The 12,937-nt window shown below is 40.5% G+C and overlaps 1 protein-coding gene across 1 annotated transcript in view; it reads right to left on the bottom strand.

Moving 5' to 3' along the window:
* LOC132768545 (myosin-3) overlaps nucleotides 1-12,937 on the bottom strand; it is a 111,720-nt gene that overhangs the window by 59,170 nt on the left and 39,613 nt on the right. The window lies entirely within an intron of this gene.

Below are 12,937 nucleotides of genomic sequence, written 5' to 3' on the forward strand. Positions count from 1 at the left end.
TGATAGACTCACCTTAGGGGCGCCATAAGTTGAAAACAACTTTAAAACATACTACCACAGCATGAGTTATCATCTTATCACTACAATTGCATTGCTCATGTTAAATAGAGTATTCCAAATGTTCATTCATTGCCCTGGGAGTCAATGAGGGTGTCTGGGGCAGTGAGATGGCCTCTGTTGCCCACATTTTTGAAAGCTGGATTGATTCCAGCATGAGATGCCTCAGTGTAGGCTGAAATGAGAAGATGTCAGCACAGACCAGACTATTCCTGTAGTGACACACTGATGTAATATTAAATAAAGAGAAAACTTCACCACACCAGCCTGGTATTGACTAGTTTGATGATGGTCATAGGTAACAAGGAATTCCATGGGAGACTTCCAAGGAAGACCAGGTCCTATACTCTATATTTCAGATGAAGGAAATGGTAAAACCAACTCTGAGTATTTTTTGCCTAAGAAAATGCTATGAAATTATTGGGGTTGCCATAAGTTGATAGATGACTTGAAGGCACACACATACAACTAGGCTGGAGAAGGAAAAGTTTATTTCCCTCTGTCCTTGTTCAGCCAGGCAGTCTGCTTGGTAGAAAAGAGGATTAACTCTCTTCCTAAGATGATAATAAACCACATTTTCATACTGGCTTTAAAGACTTTCCCTCTTCTGTGTCCTTCATGGAAACACAAGAAATTGGTGTTGGCAGTTTGCACTTGCTTTGAAATAGCAAAACATTGTCTGACATTAGCAGTGGGTTTCCAATCTGAAGCTGCTTTTTGAAACTGATGGTTAGAGTGCACAGGAAATCCTAATATGTGAGTTTTGAAGTGATACTTAAATATGGGCTTCAGACTTTTAGTCTTGAAGTATTAGCCTCCTTATTTCAGCTGTGAACATTGTGGGAAGCATTTATGTATCAGCAGCACCATAAAGGCTGGCACACAGGTGCTTCATATTTTGCTTCCAAGAGTGGTTTGTGAAAGAACAAGGCTTCGGGGCACATGCTTAATGGCAGGGTGAGGATGGGATTGCAGATCAAGAGCAAAATGCGATAAATTGGTAAGTAACTCTCATGGGACTCTGTCTCCGTCTAGTGGATAGGAAGAGGAATATCTATAGGACAGTGTCCCAGTTCCACAGACTCAAAGTATAAAGAGAGACCAAGTTGTCACTTCAGGAGATCTCCCTATGGAAGAGTTAGTTAGTGCTGAACTGCTGGAAGACAACACTGTCTGTAACCCATAGTCTGTATCTCCGATGCACATCTGCTGTCTCATTGCCTGAGACAAAATCAAGGTTTACCTGCATATTTCCGAAGAAGGACACCATCTTTCCTTCTCCCAGGCAGCAAAAATTCACAAAATGCCCAATTTGGGATTGGGGAGTGCAGAGGAACAAGACTGTGCAGAATAACCTTTAATTGTTCTTATCGTTTTATTTAGTAAAAAGGTTTAGATTTTCCAGAATTATGAAACCAGATTTGTTATTCCCTTGTATAAAATCAAGTCAGAATGAAATATCCCTTCCTATCAGAACTTTCCAAGGAGAAGATCCAGTTGGTGTTGTTCTGGGAACTATCATCAGCCAAAGAAGTTTCCTTAGAATGTTGAGAATAATATGCATGCGAATATGCGTGTCTACATTCGTATTACTTGCTTCTTTGCTATTTATACCTCTGTGTTTATTCCTTTGGAAAATTAGTTCCATTTTCATAAGTGTAAAAAAATATTCCATTCAGTTATAGTTGGATTTGGGAGGCGGGGTTGCTTGCTTGTTTGTTTGTTTATTTTGTCTCCACTTTGGGTGATTGCTCTCTCCTTCCTTCTTTTCTGCTTTCCAAGATTACTGTCCACTGAGGAAGTTTTGGGTTAGCTCCTTTTGTGTGCTTTTCATTAGGTTTGTCCTAAAGTGATTTGTAAAATTTGGTGGTTTGTTTTGTATATTCCCTGAAAACAGGACGGGGGGGGGGGGGGGGGTTGGGAACTGGAAAGTCAGCCAAAACGAATCAAGAGTGCAGAATTTTTCAGCAACTGGAGAGTTAACTCTGCAATAAATTTGAGGCAGGGGTTGAAGTGGGGGCTCCTAGAGAAGATTGGATTAATTGCAGCATCTTTTCTCCCTCCCTGGCAGGGCAGCAGCATCCATTTCTTCTGGAAAAGTTCCCTAGGCTCCTCCTGCAGAGAGGGTCCTACTGGGAACTCGCTTTCCCATCAGCACTTGCATGGGGAGCGCATTGAAAAGTCTCTGCGTTCCTCTCAGAGCATGATGGAAGTTAAAGTTTTTCTCTGTGTGTTTCTCAACCAATAAAAGGCCTGATTTTGTCAGTGCTCCGATTGGCTGAGAATTGGCACAACCGGCGACTACAATTCCCAGAACCTTATCCAGTGGCTTGTCTTATTTTTAAAAAAATATTATGGTAAAATATTTAAAATAATTCTTAAAAATCAGTAGATAAGTGGATTGTTCCAAAACTTGGCATACCTGTAGTTGTGAGTGGGATCTAAAACAGAGGTAGGTTTTATGCAGATAGGCTTTAAAATGATGGAGGACCGAGCCTCTAAAGTTTTCCATTGTAGCCAATGGACCAAATCTTTGCTGAATGAAAATGGCATCACCCCTCCCAATTCAAGTAACTTCCCGATAAACAGAATGAGGGATTATCAAAAAATGGAATTCAAAACAACATGCCTTTTGGCCGAATTGCAGAAATCTACTTTTTATTCCAGGTATGTTTCACTTCAAGAAGTGAGAGAGGGAGAGCAAGAGAGGGAGGGAGGGAGGCTGGAATTAGTACTGTACTGTACACTATGAAGAAGATTTTGCTGTTTTGCCTTGCTGTTTCACTGGCCAACACACATTTTGTGGTCTAAATGTGATTCCTTGCCACAAATTTGTGTTTCAACCATGTTAAATTTGGCCTTTCTTTGTTTACTGTTGCATATGAATGTGCATTTATACATTATTTGTTATTTATAAACTACAGTTTCTTATTTAAAAACACATAACAAAAATGGGGGTCTGGGCACTGAAACAGATCAATAGCATTTCAATGGGAAAATTCACATTGAGATAAGAATTTTTACTTAAATACACCAAACAAATTAAAATTTTAAATCAAGGTATCACTGTACCCTGACAGATGGCCATCCGGAATCTTTATAAAAGCTTTCACCACACTCTGAGGCAGAGAGTTCAACTGCTGAACAGCTCCTACAGTCAGGAAGTTCTTCCTCTTATGTTCAAGGGGCATCTCATTTCCTGTAATTTGAACCCATTGCTCAAATCCTAGTTTCCAGGGCAGCAGAAATTAAGCCTACTCCCTCTTCCTTATGACATCCTTTCACATATTTATACATAGCTATCATGTCTCCTCACAATCTTCTCTTCTGCAGACTAAACATACTCAGTTCTTGAAGATGCTCCTCATAGGAATTCATAGTCTCCAGACCTTTGATCATTTTAGTTGCCCTCCTCTGGACAACCTTCCAATTTGTCAATATCTCTTTTAAATTGTGGTGGCTAGAATTGGGCACAGTATTCCAGGTGAGGTCTAACCAAAGCAGAATAAAGAGAATAAAGACTTCCCTCTATCTAGACCAGGGGTTCTCAAACGGAGGCCCTAGGGCCAGATACAGCCCTCCAAGATCATTTATCCACCCCTCACTCAGGGTCAACCTAACCCTGAAACAACTTGAAAGCAAACAACAACAACAATCCTATCTCATCAGCCAAAAGAAGGCCCACACTTCCCACTGAAATACTAATAAATTTATATTTGTTAAAATTGTTCTTCATTTTAATTATTGTATTGTTTTTAAGTGTTTTTTGCACTACAAATAAGATATGTGCAGAGTGCATAGGAATTCATTCATGCTTTTTTCAAATTATAATCTGGCCCTCCAACAGTTTGAGGGACAGTGATCTGGCCCTCTTTTTAAAAAGTTTGAGGACCCCGATCTAGACACTATACTCCTTTTGATGCAGCCCAAAATCCATTGTTTTGGTTTGTTTTTGTTTGTTTTTTTTAGCTGCTGCATCAAACTATTGGCTCATGTGTAACTTGTTGTCCATGAAGACTCCAAAATCTTCATGAACTGTTGTTGAGCCATTCTGTATCTCTGCATTTCATTTTTTTTTTCTACCTAAGGACCTTTTCACAAAGGGCTTTTCTGCCCCGTTTTGCAGATTTTAATCACAGCAAGGACAGGGCCTGCCACGCACCATCACATGATGCATGGCAGTCCCTGCCCACTTTCCTCCCAAAGTGGAGAAGTGCCAAAGTGGAGAAGTGTTTTCTCCTCCACTACAGGGAGGTAAGTGTAGTTATTTCCTCCCCCTTTTCGCCAGGGATTACCAGAGCAATGGCACAGCCTGAAAAGCCATGTGAAGTCCTTCATATAGTATTTTACATTTGTCCTTGTTGAAATTAATTTAGGCCCAGCTCTCTAATCTGTTCAGGTCATTTTGAATTCTGATCCTGTCCTCTGGAGTATTAGCTATCCCTCCTAATTTGGTGTCATCTGCAAACTTGATAAGCATGCCCTCTAATTTTTAAAGATGTTAAACAATACTGGGCTCAAAACCAAACCCTACAACACTCCACTAGTCACTTCTTTCCAGAATGAAGAGGAACCATTGGTTAACTGATTAAATTTTATTATGATATATGAAAACAAAAACATACAATCTTCAAAATTTAAACAATCAAAATACAAATATTATTTACCCAGTCCCCACCCCACATTTCCACCCATGAACCACTAACCATGACTTCCGACACCATGCCATATAAAACTAGTATCTAACATAACTGTCCTTATCATTACATTAATAAATTCCCCATGCAGCTATTTTGAAATCAAATTTTGTCTTCTATTTTAAATACCCAAAGGCAAGTCTCCATTTTCTAACAAACTCTTCATTGTTTCCTCCCCTTAAGCCATTGGAGAGCTTGGCCATTTGAAAATACTCGACTAATTTCCTTCCCCAATCCTTAATTACTCATTCTTTTTCCCTCTTCCAAGACTTAGCTATTATAATTCTCACCACCATATAACTATACCAAGTTGGTTAGGATCAGATCCAGAATAGCTAATTCCCTTGTTGCCTCTTCTACCTTCTGGACAATAAAATTGTCTGCAAGGCAAGTGAGGAATTTGTTGGACTTAGTACTCTTGACACAGTTTGTTTTCCAACAAATATCAGAGTAATTGTATTTTATGGTCTTGGTACCAACTGTAAACCATACCGAGTCTCCTGCAGGCTGAGAGGGACGGTAAATATATATTGTAAATAAATAAATAAATAATAGTTGAAATCCCCCATAACTGCTATATTTCTTCTTTCTGCATGGTTGGTTATCTGGTCAAGGAAGGCTTCATCCAGTTCTTCAGTCTAGCTTGGCAGGATGTAGTAGACTACATCTACAACTACATCTTTTTCAGTCTTTGTTCCCTTAATTCTTCTACAGATGCTCTCATCCTGGTTTCCAGGATTGAAGTTTTGCATCTCTTCGCACGTGTAAATATTTTTAGTACATAATGCTATTCCATCCCCTCTCCTGTTTGGTCTATTTCTCTGAAATAGGTTATACCCTTCCATTGCTATATTCCAATCATAGCACTCATCCCGCCAGGTTTCAGTTATGCCTATTACACCGTAACTACTTTGTCGCGTTAAGAGTTCCAGATCATCTTTTTTATTTCCCATGCTCTAGGCATTAATATAAATACATCAAAGCCCATAAGACATTCCCCTTAGCGGTTGATTTGAGATGATTTTCCTCTCGCTGCTTGCTACTTGTGTTTGTCCAACCCTCTCTTTAGCCTTTTGGCTGTTCACTCCAGTCCTTAATAAACAACTGTTCCTACATCTGTGAGGTGCAGCCCAACCTATCCTGTGAATCCTGTCTCGGAGTCCTCCTGGGGGGGGGGGGGGATGGAAAATCAGCCAATTCCTTCTTGAGCAACATGGAAACAGACTCTCATGAATTTCAGCAGCTGCTTCTTGTAAATGCAGATTGGGAGACTTTTATGGCCCTGATATAGCCCATTGTAGCCTTAGGAGCAACACAGAGGCTGTGAATATGAAACAGTCATGAGTGCATAACTCTAGACTGCACATTTCTAACTGCCGGGCAGGTTTCAGGGAATGTTACTGTATCAGATGATATTTCTCTGGCCAAATCATATGAAGACATTTCATCTAAAAGGCCCCAGTATGTTTATTAATGTATTTTGAACTTCTTAGATAACTCAGCTGCTTAGTTTTTTTCTCTAAACTCATAGTCAAAGGCACAACTGTGTGGCTATGTAAAAGTAGTGGAGTCTATGGGAGCACATTCTAGCTTCTTGGGGAAAATATTATATAGCATGGGAGGGAAGGACAATAATAGCAAAGCAGGTATTTCTCAGGGTGACTATTTTTGCTACCTCTCAGCTTTCCCTCCTGCTCACGCTTAGGGGAAAAATGATATGCAGCAGTTGCATTGATGTCTGTCAGCTGCATGAGACAGCTTCCAGTCTGTAGTTCTTTAATATCTTTGGAGTGAGAGATTTCCACCCTCGTTCTTGCAATTTAAACCCAGAAAGCAATAGCCCTATTTGTTTATTCTTTATCAGGGAAACTATATGGCTTAGCTTCCCTGAGCAAACCTAATGAACAAACAATATCTGATATGCTGATACACTGGGGTGCAAAAATCTATGTGCCCAGCTGCAGGAGACATATAACATGGGAAAAGGCCCTTTCACATGAGTAAGAACTAATAAATCCCCTGCCTCCAAACTCATACTCTCAAACACACACACACACAAATAAGGATTGGGAGAGGAGGGAAGTAATCCGAGCAGGCATGTAGCCGGGGGGGGGGGGGGGCTTGAGGGGCTTCAGCCCCCCCCCCCCTTGAAATTCCCATGGTGGTTCGCGAAAAGGCCTTACTGGTGCATTATTTAAACTGTTATGTTTATTCATATCATAATCTGATCACCATACTCAATATATCCCATATGCATGGGGGTATTGGGGTAATGATACAAAAGGTTTGCTAAGCTAGACCCTCTTTCACTCAGACTTAGCCCCCCCCCCCCCGAAACTCAGCCCCCCCGACCCCCCCCCCTGAAAAAATTCACACACACACACACACACACACCCCGAAACGAAATCCTGGCTACGGGCCTGAATCCGAGTATAACATCTTTACAAATCAGTACGCCATGAAAAAAAGTCCAAACTTTATATGCTCTCCAATTGGGCACATTCAAATACAAATGCTTCAAAAATGGAAGCAATGTGAGTAACCTGATTTCACAGGCCTGAGTCCCTGTGACTGAGGCCCCATCTACACTGCCATATAACCTAGTTTATGAATGCAAATTAACTACATTGAGCTGGATTCTATGGCAGTGTACATCCAACCTAAATATGGATTTAACCGAGTGAATAGTCAGCACATGTTGAAAGTTGCAATTGAGACTGTAATGAGCACAGTAGTGCTTAAATATTATTATTATTAGTATTATTTAATTTTTGTTGTTATTGCTGGGAACCACACATTTTAAGGTTAACATTTCAGACTTACCTATCTAGAGTAAATGTTTCAGCTGTATTTAGGAACATAGTATGAGTTCTCATTTAAGTCTAAATGATTTGTGTGTGGGTGGGTGGGTGTGGGTGTGGGTGTTTTGTCATTCTGTCTTGAAGAAAATCATTACAGAAATAGGTAAAAAGAGTTGGTAAATTATAGCAGCTATGAAAATGAGCATCTCTTTCAATTTGCCTGATCCAGTTTTCTTCCCCTCAAGGGGATTAATCAAAATAGCCCTGAGCATAGGTGTGAACAGTTCTCAGATATCTGTCTCCATGTCAGCTTCCCTGGAATTTATTATTTGCCTTGCAATCCCAGTCCAGTTTTAGGGAGACGCCATGTGGCAATGCACAGTAGTGTAATCTGTAATTCATATTTGCTGTTGAAAGGATCAGAGATAGGGATATTCTATTCATTTCTTCGCATTGTATGAGAACAGCTCTGTTGTATCAAGACCATAATCTGTCAGATCTATCTGCTGCCTATAGAATGCATCATACATCCCATAATTTCCTTCCCACTATAAAAAGCTGTTCATTGGAATAGAGGAGAAAACAAGCAAATATGTCCTGGGAATACTTTCCAGTAGCATCTGACACGTGAACATCTGAGAGTTGTATGAAAGTGCAACCAAGTTTGGCCCTTGTTATAAGCCAACTTTTCTTTTATTTGGCTGTACTTTTTTTTTTTACCATTACATTATGTGAGTGCATTCAAGCTTGTTAACTGGTGACGGCACCATGACATGGAGTATTGGATTCAAACTGCAAGAAAAATTATTCAACCTGAACATTAGGAAGAAATTCCTGACCCTTAGAGCTCTTCAACGCACCATCTCAGAGTATGGTGGATTCTCCATTTCTGAATGGCCATGTGTCGGGAGAGCTTTGGTTGTGTTCCTGCATGGCAGAATGGGGTTGACCTGAACAGCCCTTGTGGTTGCTTCCAACTCCAGGATTCTAATTTTATAGGGTTGTCTTAGGCAAGGAATACTCGGAAGTGGGTTTGTCAGTTCCTTCCTCGGAAATATAGCCTACAGCACCTGGTATTCACTGCTGGTGTTCCTCTTTCACTTCTAAGATCAGACAGGAGCAGGTACATTTAGAAAATACAAGAAATCAAACAAATACAAATTCCCTTAGTACTGTGTCTGCATGGTAGTGAGTTTTCATCTACTGGATTTTAGTGTGATGTGCAGTCAAAGAATAATAGAATCATAGAGTTGGAAGAGACCTCATGGGCCATCCAGTCCAACCCCCTGCCAAGAAGCAGGAAAATTGCATTTAAAGCACTCCCGACAGATAGCCACCCAGCCTCTGTTTAAATGCTTCCAAAGAAGGATCCTCCACCACACTCCGGGGCAGAGAGTTCCACTGCTGAACAGCTCTCACAGTCAGGAAGTTCTTCCTCATGTTCAGATGGAATCTCCTTTCTTGTAGTTTGAAGCCATTGTTCCACGTCCTAGTCTCCAGGGCAAGCCATGCTCTTGATGTTCTCAGTGTCTTCATAATTTCATAATATCTACTCGTATCATTAAGTTAGAGCAATAATAACTGCTGACATCATTTATGGCAAAAAAAAACCCCACAAAAAACCTTGTTATTTGCAGGCCTCCTTGTCTAGCCTGCCAGTTTAAAACCTCATGTAGCTATCAGTATTGCCATGACATCGCAAGAAGGTGCAGAAAATCTAGCTCCCGTGGAATGCTTTATTGGGGGATAGAGTAGCCACAAGAATCCTTTAAGACTGCCTATACTTAGACTCCGCGCAGAAGCGCTGAAGCTTCCTAAGAGAGGTGGCTCAGTTTTCACTCTTCCCTTCAGCCACTTGTTTCTCTCTTTGGAAAAGTTTAACAGGAATGCTGTTTTCTTCTGAGTTGGTCCTCAGCAGTAATGGAAAACGCCTCTAATAAAATGACTTGCTGTAGACCAGGGGTCCTCAAACTTTTTAAACAGAGGGCCAGGTCACAGTCCCTCAAAGTGTTGGGGGGCCGGATTATAATTTGGGGAAAAAATGAATGAATTCCTATGCACACAGTGCATATCTTATTTGTAGTACAAAGGACAATGTAAAACAATACAGTAATTAAAATGAAGAACAATTTAAACAAATATTGTTTATTATTATTATTTCAATGGGAAGTCTGGTCCTGCTTTTGGCTGATGAGATAGGATTGTTGTTGTTGTTGTTGTGGGCTTTCAAAATGTTTCAGGCTTAGATTGACCCTGAGCGAGTAAATGACCTTGGAGGGCTGTATCCAGCCCCCAGGCCTTAGTTTGAGGACCCCTGCTGTAGACAGTGGAGGAATGGGCAAATTTGGCAGGGTTGAGCACCCAATTTTAGCTCACACCACCTTCCCCAGCCTATGCCTAGGGGGAAAGGAAACCAGGGGGAGGAGGAGAATGGTCTCTTAGAATTCAAAAGCTCTAACTTGGAAGTTGCTGAATGCCAATTTCAGAAATCTTTGGGCAGATTCAAACTTGGGCCAGTATGGTGTAGTCAGGTTAAAAAAAACCTGGTTTACTCATGAATTTTAACTGGTTAACCAAATCCCCCATGCTAAGTCTATTAGAAGCAAAAATTAAATGAGTCCCTCCAGTGGAGGGGACATGGTTTTAAAAAGGTAATTTTCAGATATATTCCCAATGCCCATATGTCATGATTTACTGCCATATTGGCCTATTTCTGCAGTAGGCCTTTGTTCACAGAAAATGCTGATTGTTTGAGAAATCAGTGCTCCAAAGAAGAAGTTACTATTCAAGGGTAACAACATATCCGGACAAAACCAGCTAGCTCTTGGCTAGTTAGAACCCCCAAGTTTCCCAGTCGCTCTGAAGCCATGTTTGCAACAGACTAACAGATAAGATACAGTCATGGTCAGAGAACAATGGACCATAGTTATGTTATAGTTGTGCCATTGTTAGGATCCCACGTGTGCTATAATGTCAATCAAAATCATAAACAACTAATGAACAATTGCATAACTAACTTAGACCAATGAAATGATTTGTCTTTGGGAACCAATGAGATGATTGATTTCTATGTACCAATCAAACTGTTTTAATGAAAGTCATAAATAATCAATGTAACCAACTTTAGGTTGGACAAACCCCTTTATTGCATACCCATATGCATGTTTGTCACTATTGCTTCAGCTGCGCAATAAATAGCATTTTGCAGTTTTAAAGATTCAACTTTCGTGGTGTCCTTCCTCACCCTCCTTGGGAAGGGGCAATCTGCTCTTGGATTTTGGATTTGTGGATTATCTTTTTGGTTTTTGCCCCTACATTTTCTGGAGGTTCCACCGAGATGTTGCATATTTGAGGGCGTTCTTTTTGGAAGGCACTAGCCGAGAGAGGCATTTGGGGCCTCCGGCTCAGGTGCTTATCTCTTGGCGGCAAGAGAAGGGAAGGAGTCATCTGCGTGTGTGCTTGGGCCCAGCCGCCGGATTCTCCATCTTTTGGCTTGCCGCCCAAGAGTGGGCTGAGCCTGGTTGAATTACTGCAAAAGCTTCGGGGAAGGGTAAGTATGAGATGAATTGAATTTGTTGAAGCTATGAGATGAAGTGAATTGTTGAGACCACACTCGTATAGTTAGCGGGAAGTTTCTATTAGCTGCAGTAAAAAAACATCCTTTGGACTAGAGTGTGGGGGAGAGTGGACTCGGATGCTCTGACTCCACTTCCCAAAGGAACTAACTTTCAGTACTGGCTGGAGAAAAAAAAAAAAGAAGAAAAAAAAATCCATCAAACAAAACCCAGCCAAAATCCTACGTGGGGTGGGAACGTGGGGTGAATGGCCACTTGTGTGTGCGTTTCCATGTGCACAAGGCTGTCTTGTCTTCACACCACCTGTCTATATGTCCTGTTTCCACACTTATGTGGGAGGGATTTAAGATTGATGTGATGTCGAGTTAAAAATGATAATGTTGATGTCTTAAACTTTTGTGTTGAAATGTATTGCAAATGCTGAGATTTCAAATTCATCTGTACTGATTTCAATGTTATTGCAAACTGTTAAATTGTGTTGAGGTACTGATTTGGTTGCAAAGGTGCTGTGTTAACTCTTGAGTGTGCATTCTGAGGCTGGAGAGGGCTTTGCCTCAGTGATTCTGGAAAGGAAAGAAATGAAAAAAAAAAGCTGTTTTGATGTTGTGTTGTGTGATTTGAATTTTCTGCAAAAAGCTTTGGATTTTAGTTACCTGTTTGAAAAGGAGAGATAGTATTTGTGTTTCCTTGAGTCAAAGGTGACAGGAGCAGTGAGAATTTATAAAAGGCATGATTCTTGTATTTTTAGCCCTCTGTAGCTTCCACAAGCTCCAAAGTGGCTTCTGTCGCACAGTAGCACTGGCTTCCTTTTACCATCAAAACCCCAAGGAAGTCACCTACAGACGCAGTCAGTCAGTATGGGACTTTGGACTAGAGCTGTGTGGGAGAGTGAACAGGTGCCTCTGAAGAATCAATTCCTGATTTGAGAAAAAGATTTGAGAAAATTATGTGATACTCCCTGGGAATTGTCAATTGTGTGAAATTCTCTGAAAACTAGGTTCTGTGAGACCTTGTGTTGTTGGAGGTATTTGTGATGTGCACATGTGATCTTGAGTGAGTGGCAGCAAAGATTCCACGAAATCGTGTGTGTATCTATGTGTTGCAACACTGGATTGAGATTTGTGCAAGCACCGCTGTGTAAAAAGAATGAGTACTTGATTTAGTTTTCCAAGAGTGCTGACTGAAAAGATTTTAAAGAGAAACTGAGAACTGTCTTGTGTAGATGGATTATTGTTGTTTCAAATGGGGGGACTCGTTGTTCAAGTGCCTGGGAGAAGATAGGAATGTGGAATACAATGATGTGTCAAAAGAGAGCTTTGTGTTCTGAACTTTGGCATGAAAAAAATATATATAAAAATAAGACTGCCTGAAAAGTTGGCAGGTGATTTGGCTATTTTGACCTTGTATGTGTGCCTAAATGATACGGGACTGAGTTTGAAATTCTGTATATTCCATTGATGAAATGAAGGCTGGGAACGAGAGACATTCAGACATGTTGAGTTGAAAAGTAAATATAGAATGTTAATTGTGGAAAATGAATTTATGTTCGAAATGTGTCTTTTTGATATTTAGCAACACACCCCTAATGCTGCAATTTGAAAAGCTGTGTTCTTAAAATGTAAGAAGAATGTGTATTATGACAAAATGGGTGATCTTTAAAAGTTTGATGTTTTCAATAATTGTTTTGAATTTTTATGTTTATGCGGAAGCTGACCTCGGGAAGCTTGTTTGTGTGGGTGCGTGTGTGTGTGTGTGAGAACTAGGTTTCTCTCTGTGTGTGTGAATGTGTAAAAGGCCTAACCACTAA

Source organism: Anolis sagrei, chromosome 2 (genome assembly GCF_037176765.1).
Source record: "Anolis sagrei isolate rAnoSag1 chromosome 2, rAnoSag1.mat, whole genome shotgun sequence".
Lineage (NCBI taxonomy): Eukaryota > Metazoa > Chordata > Lepidosauria > Squamata > Dactyloidae > Anolis > Anolis sagrei.